Raw genomic sequence first — 6,965 nt, forward strand, 5'->3', positions numbered from 1 at the left:
GTCTGTGTTACTGGGTATCAGTCTGTGTCTTTGTGACTTGGTGTCAGTGTATGTCTTTGTTACTTGGTGTAAGTGTATGTCTTTGTTACTTGGTGTCAGTGTATGTCTGTGTTACTTGGTGTAAGTGTGTGTCTTTGTTACTTGGTGTAATTGTATGTCTTTGTTACTTGGTGTCAGTGTGTGTCTATGTTACTTGGTATCAGTGTATGTCTTTGTGACTTGGTATCAGTGTATGTCTTTGTTACTGGGTGTCAGTGTATGTCTTTGTTACTTGGTGTAAGTGTGTGTCTTTGTTACTGGGTGTCAGTGTATGTCTTTGTTACTTGGTGTCAGTGTGTGTCTGTGTTACTGGGTGTCAGTGTATGTCTTTGTTACTGGGTGTCAGTGTGTGTCTGTGTTACTGGGTGTCAGTATGTTTGTTTGTGTTACCGGGTGTCAGTGTGTGTCTGTGTTACATGGTGTTCGTGTGTGTCTGTGTTACTGGGTGTCAGTGTATGTCTTTGTTACTGGGTGTCAGTGTATGTCTTTGTTACTTGGTGTAAGTGTGTGTCTTTTTTACTGGGTGTCAGTGTATGTCTTTGTTGCTTGGTGTAAGTGTGTGTCTGTGTTACTGGTTGTCAGTGTGTGTCTGTGTTACTTGGTGTAAGTATGTGTCTGTGTTACTGCGTGTCAGTGTCTGTCTTTGTTACTGGGTGTCAGTGTATGTCTTTGTTACTTGGTGTCAGTGTATGTCAAAATACTTGGTGTAAGTGTATGTCTTTGTTACTTGGTGCAATTGTCTGTCTTTGTTACTTGGTGTCAGTGTATGTCTGTGTTACTTGGTGTCAGTGTGTGTCTTTGCTACTTGGCGTAAGTGTGTGTCTTTGTTACTTGGTGTCAGTGTGTGTCTTTGTTCCTGGGTGTCAGAGTATGTCTTTGTTACTGTGTCAGTGTGTGTTACTGGGTGTCAGTGTGTGTCTCTGTTACTTGGTGTAAGTGTGTGTCTTTGTTACTTGCTGTCCGTGTGTGTCTGTGTTACCCGGTGTCAGTGTATGTCTTTGTTACTGGGTGTCAGTGTATGTCTTTGTTACTTGGTGTAAGTGCTTATCTGTGTTACTGGGTATCAGTGTCGGTCTTTGTTACTTGGTGTAAGTGTGAGTCTGTGTTACTGGGTATCAGTGTATGTCTTTGTGACTTGGTGTAAGTGTGTGTCTTTTTTACTGGGTGTCAGTGTATGTCTTTGTTGCTTGGTGTAAGTTTGTTTCTGTGTTACTGGTTCTCAGTGTGTGTCTGTGTTACTTGATGTAAGTGTGTGTCTGTGTTACTGCGTGTCAGTGTCTGTCTTTGTTACTGGGTTTCAGTGTATGTCTTTGTTACTTGGTGTCAGTGTATGTCAAAATACTTGGTGTAAGTGTATGTCTTTGTTACTGGGTGTCAGTGTATGTCTTTGTTACTTGGTGTAAGTGTATGTCTTTGTTACTTGGTGTCAGTGTGTGTCTGTGTTACTGGGTGTCAGTGTATGTCTTTGTTACTGGGTGTCAGTGTGTGTCTGTGTTACTGGGTGTCAGTATGTTTGTTTGTGTTACCGGGTGTCAGTGTGTGTCTGTGTTACATGGTGTTCGTGTGTGTCTGTGTTACTGGGTGTCAGTGTATGTCTTTGTTACTGCGTGTCAGTGTATGTCTTTGTTACTTGGTGTAAGTGTGTGTCTTTTTTACTGGGTGTCAGTGCATGTCTTTGTTGCTTGGTGTAAGTGTGTGTCTGTGTTCATGGTTGTCAGTGTGTGTCTGTGTTACTTGGTGTAAGTGTGTGTCTGTGTTACTGGGTGTCAGTGTCTGTCTTTGTTACTGGGTGTCAGTATATGTCTTTGTTACTTGGTGTCAGTGTATGTCAAAAAACTTGGTGTAAGTGTATGTCTTTGTTACTGGGTGTCAGTGTATGTCTTTGTTTCTTGGTGTAAGTGTGTGTCTGTGTTACTGGGTGTCAGTGTATGTCTGTGTTACTTGGTGGAAGTTTGTGTCTGTGTTACTGGGTATCAGTGTATGTCTTTGTGACTTGGTGTCAGTGTATGTCTTTGTTACTGGGTGTCAGTGTGTGTCTTTGTGACTTGGTGTCAGTGTATGTCTGTGTTACTTGGTGTAAGTGTGTGTTTTTGTTACTGTGAATCAGTGTGTGTTACTGGGTGTCAGTGTATGTCTTTGTTACTTGGTGTAAGTGTGTGTCTGTGTTACTGGGTATCAGTGTCTGTCTTTGTTACTTGGTGTAAGTGTGTGTCTGTGTTACTGGGTATCAGTGTATGTCTTTGTTACTTGGTGTAAGTGTATGTCTGTGTTACATGGTGTAAGTGTGTGTCTGTGTTACTGGGTATCAGTCTATGTCTTTGTTACTTGGTGTCAGTGTCTGTCTGTTTTACTTGGTGTAAGTGTGTGTGTGTGTTCCTGGGTATCAGTGTATGTCTTTGTTACTGGGTGTCAGTGTGTGTCTTTGTGACTTGGTGTAAGTGTATGTCTTTGTTACTTGGTGCAATTGTCTGTCTTTGTTACTTGGTGTCAGTGTATGTCTGTGTTACTTGGTGTAAGTGTGTGTCTTTGTTACTTGGTGGAAGTGTGTGTCTGTGTTACTGGGTATCAGTGCATGTCTTTGTGACTTGGTGTCAGTGTTTGTCTGTGTTCCTGGGTGTCAGTGTATGTCTTTGTTACTGTGAATCAGTGTGTGTTACTGGGTGTCAGTGTATGTCTTTGTTACTTGCTGTAAGTGTGTGTCTGTGTTACTGGGTATCAGTGTCTGTCTTTGTTACTTGGTGTAAGTGTGTGTCTGTGTTACTGGGTATCAGTGTATGTCTTTGTTACTTGGTGTAAGTGTATGTCTGTGTTACTTGGTGCAAGTGTGTGTCTGTGTTACTGGGTATCAGTCTGTGTCTTTGTGACTTGGTGTCAGTGTATGTCTTTGTTACTTGGTATCAGTGTATGTCTTTGTGACTTGGTATCAGTGTATGTCTTTGTTACTGGGTGTCAGTGTATGTCTTTGTTACTTGGTGTAAGTGTATGTCTGTGTTACTGGGTGTCAGTGTATGTCTTTGTTACTGGGTGTCAGTGTGTGTCTGTGTTACTGGGTGTCAGTATGTTTGTTTGTGTTACCGGGTGTCAGTGTGTGTCTGTGTTACATGGTGTTCGTGTGTGTCTGTGTTACTGGGTGTCAGTGTATGTCTTTGTTACTGGGTGTCAGTGTATGTCTTTGTTACTTGGTGTAAGTGTGTGTCTTTTTTACTGGGTGTCAGTGTATGTCTTTGTTGCTTGGTGTAAGTGTGTGTCTGTGTTACTGGTTGTCAGTGTGTGTCTGTGTTACTTGGTGTAAGTATGTGTCTGTGTTACTGCGTGTCAGTGTCTGTCTTTGTTACTGGGTGTCAGTGTATGTCTTTGTTACTTGGTGTCAGTGTATGTCAAAATACTTGGTGTAAGTGTATGTCTTTGTTACTTGGTGCAATTGTCTGTCTTTGTTACTTGGTGTCAGTGTATGTCTGTGTTACTTGGTGTCAGTGTGTGTCTTTGCTACTTGGCGTAAGTGTGTGTCTTTGTTACTTGGTGTCAGTGTGTGTCTTTGTTCCTGGGTGTCAGAGTATGTCTTTGTTACTGTGTGTCAGTGTGTGTTACTGGGTGTCAGTGTGTGTCTCTGTTACTTGGTGTAAGTGTGTGTCTTTGTTACTTGCTCTCCGTGTGTGTCTGTGTTACCCGGTGTCAGTGTATGTCTTTGTTACTGGGTGTCAGTGTATGTCTTTGTTACTTGGTGTAAGTGCTTATCTGTGTTACTGGGTATCAGTGTCGGTCTTTGTTACTTGGTGTAAGTGTGAGTCTGTGTTACTGGGTATCAGTGTATGTCTTTGTGACTTGGTGTAAGTGTGTGTCTTTTTTACTGGGTGTCAGTGTATGTCTTTGTTGCTTGGTGTAAGTGTTTTTCTGTGTTACTGGTTCTCAGTGTGTGTCTGTGTTACTTGATGTAAGTGTGTGTCTGTGTTACTGCGTGTCAGTGTCTGTCTTTGTTACTGGGTTTCAGTGTATGTCTTTGTTACTTGGTGTCAGTGTATGTCAAAATACTTGGTGTAAGTGTATGTCTTTGTTACTGGGTGTCAGTGTCTGTCTTTGTTTCTTGGTGTAAGTGTGTGTCTGTGTGACTGGGTGTCAGTGTATGTCTGTGTTACTTGGTGTAAGTTTGTGTCTTTGTTACTGGGTGTCAGTGTATGTCTTTGTTTCTTGGTGTAAGTGTGTGTCTCTGTTACTGGGTGTCAGTGTATGTCTGTGTTACTTGGTGTAAGTTTGTGTCTGTGTTACTGGATATCAGTGTATGTCTTTATGACTTGGTGTCAGTAAAAAACAAAGGTGACCGCGGTGACTGCAACAACTACCGTGGAATCTCCCTGCTCAGCATAGTGGGGAAAGTCTTTGCTCGAGTCGCTCTGAACAGGCTCCAGAAGCTGGCCGAGCGCGTCTACCCTGAGGCACAGTGTGGCTTTCGTGCAGAGAGATCGACTATTGACATGCTGTTCTCCCTTCGTCAGATACAGGAGAAATGCCGTGAACAACAGATGCCCCTCTACATTGCTTTCATTGATCTCACCAAAGCCTTTGACCTCGTCAGCAGACGTGGTCTCTTCAGACTACTAGAAAAGATCGGATGTCCACCAAAGCTACTAAGTATCATCACCTCATTCCATGACAATATGAAAGGCACAATTCAACATGGTGGCTCCTCATCAGAGCCCTTTCCTATCCTGAGTGGTGTGAAACAGGGCTGTGTTCTCGCACCCACACTTTTTGGGATTTTCTTCTCCCTGCTGCTTTCACATGCGTTCAAATCCTCTGAAGAAGGAATTTTCCTCCACACAAGATCAGGGGGCAGGTTGTTCAACCTTGCCCGTCTGAGAGCGAAGTCCAAAGTACGGAAAGTCCTCATCAGAGAACTCCTCTTTGCTGACGATGCTGCTTTAACATCTCACACTGAAGAATGCCTGCAGAGTCTCATCGACAGGTTTGCGTCTGCCTGCAATGAATTTGGCCTAACCATCAGCCTCAAGAAAACGAACATCATGGGGCAGGATGTCAGAAATGCTCCATCCATCAATATTGGCGACCACGCTCTGGAAGAGGTTCAAGAGTTCACCTACCTAGGCTCAACTATCACCAGTAACCTGTCTCTAGATGCAGAAATCAACAAGCGCATGGGTAAGGCTTCCACTGCTATGTTCAGACTGGCAAAGAGAGTGTGGGAAAATGGCGCACTGACACGGAACACAAAAGTCCGAGTGTATCAGGCCTGTGTCCTCAGTACCTTGCTCTACGGCAGCGAGGCCTGGACAACGTATGCCAGCCAAGAGCGACGTCTCAATTCATTCCATCTTCGCTGCCTTCGGAGAATACTTGGCATCAGGTGGCAGGACTATATCTCCAACACAGAAGTCCTTGAAGCGGCCAACATCCCCAGCTTATACACACTACTGAGTCAGCGGCGCTTGAGATGGCTTGGCCATGTGAGCCGCATGGAAGATGGCAGGATCCCCAAAGACACATTGTACAGCGAGCTCGCCACTGGTATCAGACCCACCGGCCGTCCATGTCTCCGTTATAAAGACGTCTGCAAACGCGACATGAAATCGTGTGACATTGATCACAAGTCGTGGGAGTCAGTTGCCAGCATTCGCCAGAGCTGGCGGGCAGCCATAAAGACAGGGCTAAATTGCGGCGAGTCGAAGAGACTTAGTAGTTGGCAGGAAAAAAGACAGAGGCGCAAGGGGAGAGCCAACTGTGCAACAGCCCCAACAAACAAATTTCTCTGCAGCACCTGTGGAAGAGCCTGTCACTCCAGAATTGGCCTTTATATCCACTCCAGGCGCTGCTTCACAAACCACTGACCACCTCCAGGCGCGTATCCATTGTCTCTCGAGATAAGGAGGCCCAAAAGAAGTGTATGTCTTTGTTACTTGGTGCAATTGTCTGTCTTTGTTACTTGGTGTCAGTGTATGTCTGTGTTACTTGGTGTCAGTGTGTGTCTTTGTTACTTGGTGTAAGTGTGTGTCTTTGTTACTTGGTGTCAGTGTGTGTCTTTGTTCCTGGGTGTCAGAGTATGTCTTTGTTACTGTGTGTCAGTGTGTGTTACTGGGTGTCAGTGTGTGTCTGTGTTACTTGGTGTAAGTGTGTGTCTTTGTTAATTGGTGTCCGTGTGTGTCTGTGTTACTGGGTGTCAGTGTATGTCTTTGTTACTTGGTGTAAGTGCTTATCTGTGTTACTGGGTATAAGTGTCTGTCTTTGTTACTTGGTGTAAGTGTGAGTCTGTGTTACTGGGTATCAGTGGATGTCTTTGTGACTTGGTGTAAGTGTGTGTCTTTTTTACTGGGTGTCAGTGTATGTCTTTGTTGCTTGGTGTAAGTGTGTGTCTGTGTTACTGGTTCTCAGTGTGTGTCTGTGTTACTTGATGTAAGTGTGTGTCTGTGTTACTGCGTGTCAGTGTCTGTCTTTGTTACTGGGTTTCAGTGTATGTCTTTGTTACTTGGTGTCAGTGTATGTCAAAATACTTGGTGTAAGTGTATGTCTTTGTTACTGGGTGTCAGTGTATGTCTTTGTTTCTTGGTGTAAGTGTGTGTCTGTGTGACTGGGTGTTACTGTATGTCTGTGTTACTTGGTGGAAGTTTGTGTCTTTGTTACTGGGTGTCAGTGTATGTCTTTGTTTCTTGGTGTAAGTGTGTGTCTCTGTTACTGGGTGTCAGTGTATGTCTGTGTTACTTGGTGTAAGTTTGTGTCTGTGTTACTGGATATCAGTGTATGTCTTTATGACTTGGTGTCAGTGTATGTCTTTGTTACTGGGTGTCAGTGTGTGTCTTTGTGACTTGGTGCCAGTGTATGTCTGTGTTACTTGGTGTAAGTGTGTGTCTTTGTTACTTGGTGGAAGTGTGTGTCTGTGTTACTGGGTATCAGTGCATGTCTTTGTGACTTGGTGTCAG

The sequence above is a fragment of the Heterodontus francisci genome, unplaced genomic scaffold, assembly GCF_036365525.1.
Source record: "Heterodontus francisci isolate sHetFra1 unplaced genomic scaffold, sHetFra1.hap1 HAP1_SCAFFOLD_156, whole genome shotgun sequence".
NCBI lineage: Eukaryota > Metazoa > Chordata > Chondrichthyes > Heterodontiformes > Heterodontidae > Heterodontus > Heterodontus francisci.